This window comes from Oryzias melastigma, linkage group LG15, assembly GCF_002922805.2.
Source record: "Oryzias melastigma strain HK-1 linkage group LG15, ASM292280v2, whole genome shotgun sequence".
Taxonomy (NCBI): Eukaryota; Metazoa; Chordata; class Actinopteri; order Beloniformes; family Adrianichthyidae; genus Oryzias; species Oryzias melastigma.
Window position 1 is genome coordinate 25,418,252 of NC_050526.1, and position 13,917 is coordinate 25,432,168.

The following is a 13,917-nucleotide window of genomic DNA, read 5'->3' on the forward strand; positions in this document are numbered from 1 at the left end:
GGGAAAGGCATCAAGCCGAATGTCACGGAACGCCCGGCTGTCATGAAAACCCACTTGAATTGAAAAAAAGGAAAAAAACAAAACAAACAATGATTATCTTTTCATTCTGCAATCCACATTTTCAAATCTCCAGATATTAGGGATAAAACTACATGGAGGCTGTGTACACACACCACGCCCTCTTCACACAAAATTCACACAATCAGTTGACACAAACCAGTTACACAAAGGTGTGTCGCAAGCCCTTGTGGTGACGGTTGTTATTTGACACCCTAACTGATATTTAGATGACTACCCAGTCTGGTTGGGGCTCTATTAATGTGAATGAGACAAAGGCAGGAAGGAATACAGTGGAATAGACTGTTTCATAGGGAAGCAGCTGACTGACCCGAAGCTTTTACTTCACACGTGGTTCAAATTAGGTAATTAAATATGACTAAATACGTTCAGGTAACAGTTAGTAAAAATATGGCAGAATACTGCATTTTCAAGTAAAACTCTTTGCTGTATGTAAACAGTTTACTCAGTGCACGAGGTGAAAGCAAATGAAAATGCTCTCACACCGCATTACAACTGGCCCCACACTCAGCTCATACAAAGCAGCAGTTGTTTATGGTCTAGTCATGTTTCCAAAGTGCTCAGTATTCGACTGGCTGTTTCAAACAGGGGACTGGGAGGGAAGGAAACACCTCCTGCCTGTTGAGGAAGTTCATTTTCAGAAAACAACTTCAGACTTCCTTCAAATAGAATCCAGCCGAGTTTGCACCAAAACGGTCGACTTTTTTTTTACTGACGCAGAAATGTGAATTCCACAAATAAGTAGCTTAGATTACAAGTACTGCTTCTGTTCGCCCTCCTCGGTGGCATTACCCTCATTCAGCGGCTTCAATCGCAAACACACAAGACGACACTTAAAGTGCAAACAGAGGCGAGGCCTTCCAAAGTACACGCCAGCCCCCAACCAAAACTGAAACCTTATCTCTTTGAGTGTGTCTTTAAATTCAGGGTACCAACGTTCACCAAGATAGTACACAACAGCCTCAACTGCCTGTAAACAACAAACATCTGAGGGCTTTGCATTTTGAATACGTCCTAAAGTCCAGCTAGATTTGACTATAAGCTCTCAAAGGAATGTCCCTGAGAAGGTCCATGTTTGAGATTACCTTCCACATTAGTTAAATAAGAACACCTAAGAAGGCGAGTGTGTGTATACATTTGTGTGCCTCAGTCACAGTGGTTTGAAGGTTTTTGAACCACTGCATCTGCGGCTGCTTTTTTTTCTCCTTTATTGATCTGTAATGATAAAACACATAAACACAGCCTGACTAAAAGCAATACCGTATTTTCCGGACTATAAATCGCGGTTTTTTTCATAGATTGAATGTCCCTGCGACTTATACTCCAGTGCGACTTATATACGGAATTTTTAATGATGAGATATGGACGGTAAGTCTAGAGTGTCCTCTTATGGTGATCTATGCAATTACTTTATTTACTTTAGTTATTCAGACGTGACACAGAGGACGAAGAATTTAAGGGATTTAGTGATATGGAGTGAGATTGCGTGCAATTAATTACAGTAAAGATACAAAGTTGATGAGTTCTTGAGGCTATAGTTAAATAAAACTGTTATGTTATATAAATGCTACACCTTTTGTTTTTTTCATGATGCTAATATGTGAATATGTGTTGACACATATTCAGCCTGTTTTCTATTCACTTATGAATGTTATAACTTACCTTCCAGGATGATGTAATATCGTTTTTTTCAACTAGTTTGTAAAATAAATTACTTGAAAAAAATGCGACTTATACTCCAGTGCGACTTGTGTATGGTTTTTTTCTTCTTCATTATGCATTTTTTGGCCCCTGCGACTTATACTCCGGTGCGACTTATAGTCCGGAAAATACGGTACTTGAGCTTTTAAATTTGAAACTAAGAACACACTACTTGAAAGTGAGATGAGTAACACCTATAGAAGGAATGCATGTTGTTGTTGTAGGCTCACAGGTAACACACACAACAACAGAACTAAATCAATGACATGGATGGTTTCTTAAAAGAAGAAAAAAATAAAAACTAGGAATCAACTGAGGAACACAGCAGGTGGAAACTTTAAAATAAACTTAAAGGAGATAAAACAAGGGAAACATCATGTCAATAAATAAATCCAACTAGATATAAATCCAACTATCAAACTTTAGAGGAATACTTCAGTTAGTTTAAATATTAATATCTATCATTTATAGTTTGAACAATACCTTTGTCTTAACCTTAAGGGTTGCAGTATTGGATTTTATTTGCAAAACAAAGAGATGAGGACTGAAATATTCTGATAGGTTTTTACAGATCTTCATGGTTGCAGCTGAATGGCAAAAGCTTCATCACCCTAAAACAATCACCAAAGCCTCGTTAATTATTCTGGATTGGAAAAAGCAAAAAGATGAAGATTGCTTTGACAGGTCATTGGAAAATAAAGCTCTCAGCATTATTTTACTAACTGAAGGTTAAAGTCAACGGGCTACACACTCTCTTCAGCTCAAAGCTAACAGAGAACAGAGGATTTCCTCCATTAAAATAATTTAATTTGCTGCACTTACAGTTCCAAATTAAACAAAAAAAGGTGCACTGGACAGAAGCAAACAAAATTATTCAATGTTTTTGGATATGTCATGTATTTACAACCACTCTGAAATCAATACTATCACTGTGTTTTCTAATAGCTCTTTTTTTTGTTTAGCATCAGTTTAACGACTCTGCATTCCTGAATCCTCCTGTTGTGTTGACATCTGTAAATCAACCTTACTCTAAGCAAAGCACATACAAAGGAAATTAAAAAGAACTAAAGAGCTTTAGCAAGAAATATTTTATTCAAGATTTAAAAAGAAACATTGACTTTATCTGAGAACTGGACCAAGTGAGTGTAATGTCAAACATGGAAAATGGCTTATGTCTGGTTCCAACAATACTAGATAAAACTTTTTTTCAACAATATGGACGCTGCCATGTTGGAGCCAGATTATGTCAGTAAACAGTGAGTTATCGTTACTATGGAAACCACTCTCACCAATGAGGAGTGAACTTGTTGAAAGTTCACACACCTACCACTTGAAAGCGGCTACTTGAAATTTGTGAATCACACGTTTCAAAAATGAGACTACATACTTTTATTGAGACATCTGATTGGCCAGTTTAAAATTTGAATACTTTACACAACAAGACAAATATGGAAAAAAATAGGATTAGGAAGAACATGTTAAAATAGTATCAAAACAAGAATAAAATGAGTAATCGCTGGGTTTTTTTGGAGCCAGCGGGCACTTCCTGTTTGGAACGTCAGGGGGGCGGGGTCACTCAATCCAGTTTTTATATAGTCACTTATCTTTTCAATTTTGTCGAGTCCAACAGGAAGTGGCTGTCATTATATTTGTCAGAGAAGCCATTTTAGCTCTGCTATAATTTTTTTACATATTCATGATAATCCTTTTATTTCATGTTTGCCTGTAGCGTACATTATTCAAGTTATAAATAAGATAAAAACTATGTCGTCTCATGTCAAACGTTTGAAATGTTTCAGTGACAGATTTTGTCAAACCCACTTTACTATGGTAGGAATGTGGACTTCAAATAAGCTCACTCCTGATTGCTGAGGGTGGTTGCAATAGTAAAAATAACTCAGACCGATCACTGTTTACTGATATCATCTGACTCCAACATGGCGGCGAAAACATTGATTTGACTTAAATTTTGACGTGGTCTCACGTCAAACATCTGAAATGTTTCACTGACGTATTTTCTGTAGCCTGCTTTCTTATGGTAGTAGTGTGGACTTCCAACAGGCTGAAAAGTGGAAAAAGTGGTTGCCATAGAAACGTTGACTCAGCAATCACTGCTTACTGACATAATCTGGCTCCAACATGTCAATGCAAAAAAATGGCTTCAGAATTGACTTCACTTGGTTGGAGCCAGAAGCAAGTCATTTTGTTGGGTGACGTCACACTTGCTTGCTCCAGTTGTCATATACAGTCAATGAAAATGATTAACTTTTTTTTATTTTTTTTTTTAATCAGCGTTTATAACCATTGACTGAGCACGTCTTTTCCATTCATAAAGGATTCATGTCTCCTCTCATTTAACTTTTTGAGAAGATAAAAGGATTTTGCTGTACTGGTCTGCAATGGTGTAATTCCCACATCATAACAGAAAAAAAGTTTAAAAGGTGAAACAAATGGGCAGGGTTAAGAACTGCGTCAACTTGCTGCTATATTGTAGAAAACATGACATTTATTATCCGACGCATTCTAGGTGATTGTTTGAACACAAGCTTTTCAGTTTGTTTTATATGATTCAATTAATTAAATAAATCTCGTTAATCCAGTCAACAGGGACAAGACAAAGACCCATTGTGTCACAGGACGCAGCCCTCCTCGCCTCTTCCTTTCCTTCAATCAAGGAAACTGTTGCTTCCATTGAGGCAGACCCTAATGGGCTGAGTCCAGCCTGTCAGAAATGAGACAGTTGGGGGCTGAAGAGGGAAAGGGAAGAGGTATGAGAGGGGGGGTGTTGGCTAACCACAGAGGCAGAGCATGACCACTAATCAAGAAATATGGAATTATAAATGGACTTGATGGAAGGGTTCCACAGCATGAACAAAAAAAAACATCATGGTAGCGGCATCTATTAATAGCAATCACAACATAAGCTTCAGAGGACAAAAAAAACGGACTTGAGATTTACTAAACGAGTCATTTCTAGTTAATTTGTCCCTCAACTAGAATCATTTACGCTAGTTAACTCCCATTGAACACCTGAGAAACAAACAAAGGTGGTCATTTGATCAGCGCAGAAACACAAAACTACAACCGGAGAAAGTGAAACACGGCAGTTCATCAGAGGCTGCTCTACATTTGCAACTCAAATTCAGAGCCGCCTTTTGTGCTTGTTACGGAGCAGAGATGACTGCAGACTTCAGGGGATGTCCCTCTTTAACTATCACACCAGTTCTGTCAAGATATTCAAAAAAAAAAAATCAGCCATCTGCCTGAACTCCCTGAGAGATGGCCAACAGTCAAAGCTGAGGCCCACTGATTAAAAACTCAGGTAAACAAAGGATTATTGTTTATGTTAAAAACCTACTTAGGACTTATGTGAGCAACTTTTCCTGTCCATATAACACTTATTAAATCAATTTTCTTTGATTAAAGTGAACCACTACAAGTAAAAAACACCACAAAACTAGTCACTTCAGCAAAGCAGACACTTCCTTATTCTGACAGCCACTCAACTTTTTTGATCACTGGCCAAAATGGTTGGTAAATTCCAAAAGTTACCAGCACATTTCCACTAGCTACATTTATTTGAAGAAAAAACATTTAAACCATAATTTAAAAAAATCAAACAAAAAAAACTGCAAAAAATTGATTTTATTGACATGAAAAAAAACGTTTAAGATTTAGTTTTAGTATTTAAACAGAGCTCAAAAATAAAATATCAGCTATGTGTACTGGTCTTTAGAATGTATTTATCGTAATTCCTGATTTATCCAACATGATCAAATTCCTCCAGACTTCTTCTCAGACATATGATTTTCTAATCCACTTCACAATCTATGAGTTCCTCTTTTCTTTTGGTGTTTGTGTTCACGGATGATCTTATGTTTTTTTTTTTTTTTTTTGGCAGTTTTCTAGCTAGATGTGAAATTGCTTTTTTCTTTCTTTTTTGCATACATGCAACAGCCCTTGCAGTGAATTAAACTGTTTTCTTTATCAAAAAAACAGCCACTCACAACCACAAAGCTGTTTTGAGTTAAACGTCCTCTTTTCCTTTGTATCACTTCCTTTTTCATCCTGGTCACACACTGATAAGTCATTAACTTCATTAGGTTTTCTGTCTTCCTAACATTCAACCATAACAGCCGTTTGGTGTAACTTGTTCCAAACAACACCGCCTGCACTTTTACCAAAGTATACCAATATCAGAACACAAATGGATGAAACGTCAAATGTGATGTTCATGGAAAATGTTATGTTAGCACTCTGACCTGCAAGATGGTTTGAAGCAAATATTTAAAAAAAGATGTGGGTTTTTTGCCACTTTGGCAAGTAAGTTTTTATTTATTCATACTTTGGTGGGTTAGCAAGTGTTAATTTAGATCTCTGCTACCAACATTCTTATCATATTACAATCAAACTTTTTAAATCCAACAAATAAGATAGTTATCCATGAACTGGTAGTTAAGTGTTATTTGTAAGTTTTTGTCTTTTTTACAAAGAGAAACCCTAAGAAACGTAGTTTGTGTGAAGCAATCCTGCAGGTGTTGAGCCTCCCGGATCATCTTTCGTCATGAAGTCCATGCTCCAGTCAGTCATACATCTACCAGGAGATTTCAGCCTTTCGTTTGCTCTGGGTCAGAGTACACAGCACTGCGATAAGACTGATAACACAACGAGACCATTTCAAACTGCTGATGGTGTGCCACTCTTGTAGGACAGAGGGTCACAGCAACATGATTAAACACTTCCCTACTGAGATGTTTTATACCCAGAATTCAGGACGGTGCAGACGTGTCAATCTTCAATAGCATCTCACACTTTCAAACCCAATGCAGCTGTCATCAGTACAGTAGAGTAGAATAATATAGTGACTCCAGGAAATCAGTTTTACCAGTTTACTTAGGCAAATGTGCAGAACTTGAGATGGATCTGAAAGGAAAGAATCTTCATTGGCAGTTTCATACGGTTTCTGATACTCCAATTTTGTGTATTAAAAATTATAGTCAATTTTTTTTAAATAAGCATTTAAATATTGAGACAGTGAATTTAAAAAATGTAAAAAAATTGACATTTTTTTATCCTGGTTGTAAAACAAAAACTTCTGCATTGTGCAGCACCTATTTTCTTGACATGTATTTCAGTTTAAAATCTGCATAACGTTCTCAGTCAGAGATCCTTTCAAATGCAAAGCATGGTGACCACAGTGTTTATAAAAACTGAACCGTATGTCTGAATTCAGCCTTTATGGAGTTAGGAAACAACCTCAAAACAAGAAGTATCACAGCTTTTTTTTTTGGAGTCTCCAAACCAACAAGTAAAAACTTAACCAAAAGTATTAAATATGCTTTACATCACGGTGGGCATTAAAGCCATTTCACATCACAACAACCACTTTACTGGGTTACAGGAGGTTTTATTTATAGCTGTGAAGTCAGTAGTTACCATACCCTTGTCTATTCTGGGAAGCCAACGCTCTTACACTTTGGATGCTGTGTACACTCATTCAAATGTAGTTCTGAGAAGCTACATGCTAACGCACAACCAGATGTCTTCACCTACCATGGAAATGTTTCCAATAAAAATTATTGGCAGGCTAATAATGTCTGCTTCTTTGACCCTTAAACTCCTGCCTCCTCTGCCCTCCATTTATCAACCGAGGCTTAAACAACTGTCAGCCACAAAGGGGAGACTCTGCTGAGGTCAATTCAATAAGAAAATCCCCAAAAATGTTTTAAAGGTTAAAATTAAATAAATATGAATAAAGCAAACATAATTCTGTCAAACAGCAACAAGAGAATCTCAAAGGACTTGAAACACACAATGTGTCTGACCAACTAATAAATAATGAACATAATTCAAATAAATAAGAGTTTGTGCTACTCTTAAAAAATATACATACGTATAACTGAAAAAATTGATAAAAAATCCAACTATGGCTAAAGAAATTTGCTTGGGTTTGGTGTATTGATGACATGTTTTCAGACAAATAGGCAAGTCTCATAACCATACATTTTTTGGCTTGAAATAAGGAAAATTGATTGAATCTGCAGTGCGGTAACACATTTCTGTCCTTATACCACTCATCTTGGCGAGATCAGATGGTTGCAGCAATGGCGGACCCTTTTTTACTCAACCAATCCATTGATTTGATTGGCAGACTGGAATGAGGGGGTGGGTGAATACAAACAACAACAACAACATATCCAAAACCAAACCTAAAATCTGCCAAATAAAAAAAAAAACCACCTTATAGATAATAATAGCTCAAACCAACAATCCTTTTCAAATCAAATTCTGATGGAATCAGAATATTACCCATAATTCAGCTGGCAAAAATAGCTCAATAAAATCCATATTGCTTAAGAACTGACCCATAAAATGCCAATTCATAATCACAATCCAACATATGAACACTGATTCAGCATAGTCAACAGAAGCAGACAGATTTTTTTTTCAACACTGACATTGTTTGTAGAGCACAGTATCTGGGACAATCTTGTGATAATCCATTCCAGCATGTGCTTAGCTCTACAGCGCACCTCCTAACCTCTGTTTGCCTTTATAAATACCCGAAAATATTCAATCATTTTTGTGAGCTTTAATAGGGGGTGAGTCTAACATGGAACGTGTTAATTTAATTATATATTTTAAAATATGAAAATTAAGTGTGCTAGCTGCTAAAAGGATTTTCATATTGAAAACTACATAGATTTTCTGTGTGCCTCACAAACAACCACAAGAGTAACACAACAAAGACTACAAAGTTTCCTATGATGACGCAGACTCTTGCGTATTTCCCGACACTCAGTACTCGTGAAGACTTCACTTATAGCTGGTTAGTTATGAGTGTTCTTAACCATTAAGTGAGTTTGGTTCTCAGCTCTCAGATAGTTCACTGAGACGAGAAAGTAGCTTTAGCAGCCGCGCGGCGAGTCAGTCCGCTAGCTTTAGCATAAGCTGAATTTTATTTTGAAAAAATGTGCTCGCCGTGTGTCGAAATAAATGTGTTTTTTTCGGCTCTGTGAAACGCCGCGGGTTACTTTCGGTGTGTGACACAGAAAAGTCACGTTAACATAAGCTAGCTGGCCACATGCTGTCGCTCGTTCTGCCATGCTGGCTCCTCTAACCAAAGTCACTTGACCAATTTTACTTTTAGCTTCTTCCGAGCGCTGTCTGTTTCCTGCCCGACACGTCTAAAACGTAATTCATTACAAGAAAAATTAAAATTAAAAAAATGAAAGTGAAATACTTACAATCATTCAAGACGTGTCCCGGTGATTAAAGACACGTCCGCGCGCCGTTTATTCAGATGTCTGTCTCACAATGTCAGAGATCAGATCAGCAGCTGCTTCCTCCATACACGCAGCGCGCAGATCACACAGCGCACGGCAACGCTACCAAACCCCTCCGCGTCGTTATGGCAACAGCTCCACTTCAGCCAATCAAAACCCCTCCCCTCCTATCTCCCCTGGCAACTGCCGCAGCGCCGGGGCTCCGTGAACGCGCACGCCATCCAATTCTGCACCGTGCGATGTTCTTTCAGTTTAATCGCACGAGCTACAGGAGGCAAGAGCGCGTTTTATTTTATTTTTAGTGATTAGATGAATTTGTGAAAAACAAGTGAGTGTGTGCGCGACTGTTCAAGGGGTTGTTTGGATAGTTGAAGCCGGACAGGTCCCACAAGCACGCTCACGCGTATTCAGCACAAGGGTGCACAAACACCTCGGGGCGGAGAGAAGGCATGTGTCACCACACCCAGCCTCAGGACGATAGTGGACCCTCAGCCGGGCCCCTCCTTGACTAAACCACATTTCAAGGGTCAGACAAGACCCTTCAACACACTACAGACAGATTGGGTTCTGCTTACCCATGCTGAAAAATAAAAGTGACCAAGTACAAACATTTATTGAACTTAAGTAATAAATATTTATGTCTGAGTGAAAGGAATAACTTCCAAACACTTTAATTTGCAGTACTAACACGGCTCTTCAAGTGAACTTGTGGCTGGAGAAACCTGCTCGGTAGGTCTTGCCTCCTTGCCTGGATGTCTGGAGCTTTCCTGTATGGCCGACTGATTCCACACCAAACTGTAACTTTCACATGATGGTGCTACCTTGCTCATCTCAGCCACTCTATTTCATGAGCGCACACGAGTGGCTCTCTCAACTGATCTAATAGCCTCTCTGTTTTCTTTGAAACCCAAGTACCTGCCATGCTGCAGTGCTGTAAATACTTCTGCGTCAATGTCAATGCGCATGTTGTTCTTCCCCCTTCCTTCAACCGGACAAACAGGCTAGGCATAGATGGTGTTTTTGTGTCATAAATACCACTGTGACTCTTGGAAAATTGCTTTTTTTTGGCTTATCTTAAATTAGGCCATTTCTGTTAGTTCCTTTTGTGCAGTGTCAATTTACTCAACAGGACAAATTAATTAAAAAAAATAGAGAATGGAAATGTTATTCATCAATCCTCTCATTCATGTTTTGGAGCTTTTGCTCAGGTTCCTATTGCATCATTTTATTACGCACTGAGCTATTCTTAGGGCCGCAAGCAGCATAGATTCTGCCCCACTTTTCCTTCCAGTATCACACCTAGGGATGATGAAGTTGAAAAGCTGGCAAATGGGAGCGAGGAGGACAAGATGCATTAATCACCACGGAAACAGCTGATTGAGGTTGCTTTAAAAAGACAGAGCCCTTATGTTTGGTTGTCTGTGGTGCTACTAATCTGATCAGAAAACTGCAGGACAAAAACAGCAAAACCTGGAGAGCACCACAAGATGTTTTCACGGGAGTACTTTCTGATATTTACAACACTTAATAGGGTTTTAACGATTAATCAACATAATCAATAATCAATTTATTTCTAGGATCCAACCAGAGTGATATGTCTGAAGCAAGTTGTTAATCGAATTGAACTTTATAGTTATAACATTGCTTGAAAATTAGATAAATCGATCATCAATCTTAGAAAATACTACTTTTGAGGCACAGTAGGTTTATTTTACTGTAACGTAAAAATGACCAAGTGCCAACACAGTGGAAAACACATATTGGATGAAAGTCCAATGTGTGGAAACACTGAATTTTGCAAAGACGTGACCATACAGTGCAATATACAATGTTCTGTTTGTATTATTTTTATGTGGAAAATCAACAGTGAAGCTAAAATGTGAATGGATTTGCCAGTTATTTTTGTTTACTTGTTTGTACGCATATTTAATTTACACATGACTATCTTGCAAGAAGAATCTGGAAAACTTCACCAGCACTGTTCACCATCTCTGAGTCAGACTGGTTGAAGTTTTGGCTAAAGATGTCCTGAATTGATTTTAGGTCAATAAATCAGATCGAATTGGAACCAACATCAATTGTGAATTGTATCGTCAATCACAAATTATGGTATGAAGAAGGATGTCATCCTTTTGGCGAGATAAAAGAAGAAGAAAACAAATGAACTGTGAGAAACTTTGATACAAATAAAATGAAGGAGGCAGATTGGAGTAGGAAGAGGGGAATTCTCGCAGGGCTGAAAAAGTGGTACTGATGAAGGGATGAACAATGAATAAGCCAGCCTGTGATGGAGAGCAGTGGCCAGGCATGAATGAGGGTGCAGTGTGTCTTAGCTGCCAGCTGTAGTGGCATAGTGGTCAGGAGGCCTGCTGCTTTAATGGTCCATAAATCTGTGTGGACTGGCTGGTCTGATGCCGCCCCTGTGAGACCCTCTCATGCGGAAAATGAATCAGACCATTTTTACTGATCGCGAGTGTGGAAGCTCTCACTCTCCCCCTGCCCCGCTGCCACAGAGCCGATAAGAGCCGCTGCACACGCACAACACTATTTCAGCAGGTCTGGAGCTCATAAAACTCTCTATTAAGGACTACCTTTGTTTGTATGCTGCTCTTCATTCACTCCGTGCTCCTGCCTTTGTTGTGCCTTACAACTGCTGCTTCTGGAACAGGAACACACACTTTAGTACACAGATAGTAAAGGATTGTAAACTGTGTCTGTAAATCCAATTTCAAAAGAAAATCTGTTCCGGCTGGGAAAAAAAAAACAAAAAAAACTTTTTTGTTCTTTTTATTCCTTCTGCAGACATGGATGACCACCATTGTTTCTGTACAGTGGAGGAACCAAGTATTTGATCCCTTCTTGATTTTGTAGGTTTGCCCACCTAAAAAGAAATGACAATAATGGCATTTTCACTTGAACAGAGAGAAATAGAAAATAAGAAATTAACTTTACATTTTTTTATGCTTTTGGGTTTCCTAAGAAAAAAAAAGTATTCGATCCCTGGTTACCTTTACGAGTTCTGTTCACACAGAGCACTTAGATTCCCCTAATCAACCTGAATTGAAGACATCTGTTTGAACTAATCACCTGTAGAAGAGACACCTGTCTACAGAATCAGTCCATCAGTCAGACTCTCCAACATGGGAAAGATTAAAGAGCTTTCAGTGGATTTAAGGGAGAAGATTGTAGACCTGCACAAGACTGGAATGGACTACAAAACCATCAGCAGGAGGCTGAGGGTAAAGGTCATAACTGTTAGTGCAATTGAGCCAAATTACAAGGACATGATCATCAATCCACCTAAATGTATGTGGTTCCAAACCAGATCTCATCTGGTAGGGTTTGTTTATCATGAGAACAGTGAGAAATCAGCCAAAAACAACACGACAGGAGTTAACTGATGATCTCAAAGTATCTGGAACAGCAGTCACCAAGAAAACTATTACTTGACACCACAATCGTTTAACATTTCGCAAAGTCCCCTTGCTTAAGAAGGCACATGTGCAGACCCACCTCAAGTTTGACAACAGACAACATCATGATTTACAGCAGGTATGGGTAACTCTGGGCCTCGAGGGCTGCATTCCTGCACGTTTTCCCACATACCCTGCTCTGGCATGTTCTAATTGGCTGGACACACTTGAACCAGGTAATCAGTCATAATTAGGGCTTGGATATCGGGAAATCATGCAGATACTGCGACCCTCGAGGCCTGGAGCTGCCTATCCCTGATTTAGAGAGTGATTGGGAGAGGCTTCTGAGGTCAGATGGGATCAAAATTGAGCTCTTTGGCATCAAGTCAACCCAGCATGTTTGGATAAAGAGAAATGTTGCCTATGACCCCAAGAACACCATCCCCACTGTCAACCATGGAGGTGGAAACATTATGATTTGGGGTTGTTTTTCCACACAGGGCTACTCCACTGTGTGGATGGGAGGATGGGTGGAGCCATGTACCTTCAAATTCTGACCTCCCTCCCTCCACCAGCATGCTTAAAGTGGGTCCTCCAACAGGATAATGACTCAAGCATACAGTCAAGGCAACGAGGAACGGCTAAAGAAGAACCATGTCAAGGTCATGGAGGCGGTCACCGTCTCTGTTGAATCATTTAATAGTCATTTGCAAGGAAGACTAGAGTGGACCAAAAGTATTCCTATATATGTGTAAAAATCTGATCATCAACTGCAGGAAATGTCCAACCTCTGTGCTGCCAAGAAGGGGTTTCCCACAAAGTATTAAGTTAATAGGGTTCAAATACTTATTCCCTCCATGAAATACAAATAAATCATACATTTTTGAAAGTGGACTTCTTGATTTTCTTTGTGATTTTCTCACTCTTCGAATGCACCTTCCAATAGAATAACAAACTGTCAGTTTCTTTTTAAGTGGGTAAACCTAAATCAGCAAAGGATCAAATACTTATTTTCTTCACTTTATCTATTTATTATTTTGCATGTTTTAGTTCTAATCTAATCTAATCTAATCTGTTGGTTTTTGTTCTAACAATGTGTTGCCCTCTATAAGAACTTTATCCTTTCACTTTTGAAAGTTAGTTCTGTATATTTTCCCTTATAATCCCTTCTAAAATGTGTTCCGTCACAAACTGTTAAAGGTGGTATTTGCAGCAGACCTTGAAGACAGTGACTTCCTGAGCTAATTAGCTTGAACCACCTTTGAAATGCAAAGTGAAACAGTCATCAGGAGAATTGTCCTACTCTGAAGAGTGGTGCACATGCACACCTGACCGTGCACACAGACATGCACGTTTGTGTGCATGCATGGGGACTCGGAAGCTCTCCATTTCCCTATAGGTAACTATGGTCAAACCAAACCTGAGTACACAGGTAGTGA

At 38.8% G+C, this 13,917-nt stretch overlaps 1 protein-coding gene across 2 annotated transcripts in view; it reads right to left on the minus strand.

Annotated features, from left to right (window-relative positions):
• Nucleotides 1-9,232, minus strand: part of foxn2a (forkhead box N2a) — a 23,273-nt gene extending 14,041 nt beyond the window's left edge. Inside the window, exon 1 of one of the 2 annotated variants that reach the window (XM_024297480.2) lies at nt 9,027-9,232. The gene's annotated coding sequence lies outside the window, so the exon portion shown is untranslated. The remainder of the gene's footprint in view (nt 1-9,026) is intronic. The other variant, XM_024297479.2, reaches the window with a different exon arrangement.
• Between the last annotated feature and the right edge of the window lie 4,685 nt (nt 9,233-13,917).